Source organism: Etheostoma spectabile, chromosome 15 (genome assembly GCF_008692095.1).
Source record: "Etheostoma spectabile isolate EspeVRDwgs_2016 chromosome 15, UIUC_Espe_1.0, whole genome shotgun sequence".
Taxonomy (NCBI): domain Eukaryota; kingdom Metazoa; phylum Chordata; class Actinopteri; order Perciformes; family Percidae; genus Etheostoma; species Etheostoma spectabile.
The window spans coordinates 17,646,382-17,646,853 of record NC_045747.1 but is presented as its reverse complement, the minus strand read 5'-3'; positions in this window follow the sequence as shown (position 1 = coordinate 17,646,853).

The window sequence follows — 472 nt, the reverse complement described above, 5'->3', positions numbered from 1 at the left end:
TGAACAATATTGTGCAGTAATTTATATTTCATATATCTGTGAAGGTTCAAAGTAGGCTATCCGAGGAAGGTTAAATTCAGGGGCAACTGGACTTAGATAAAAAAAAGAATTACGGTCAATTCCAACACTTAGCTCACTTAGTTGTTTGTAAATTTGGAGTACTGTCAGTAGAGAGAAAAAATAAAACTATAGGCGCTGCCTACAATGTATTATCCTCATGCTAGCGTTAGCACCCAACAGGCTTAAACAGGGCAAGTTTTAAATGTGTTTTTGACTTCTAAACATGTTCAAAATGTAATTAAAAGTGCCCGGCCATGTGCAGTGGTTCCTTCTGAGTGAACTCATTGAATCATACTGCTGTAGATGTGAAAGAAATGCAAGAAAGTTTTGCTAATTCAGCTGTGTGTAGTTCCCGTGTTGAGACGGCAGTTAGAGAGCTTAGGGACCGTCTACAAACTACAACACAGAAAAG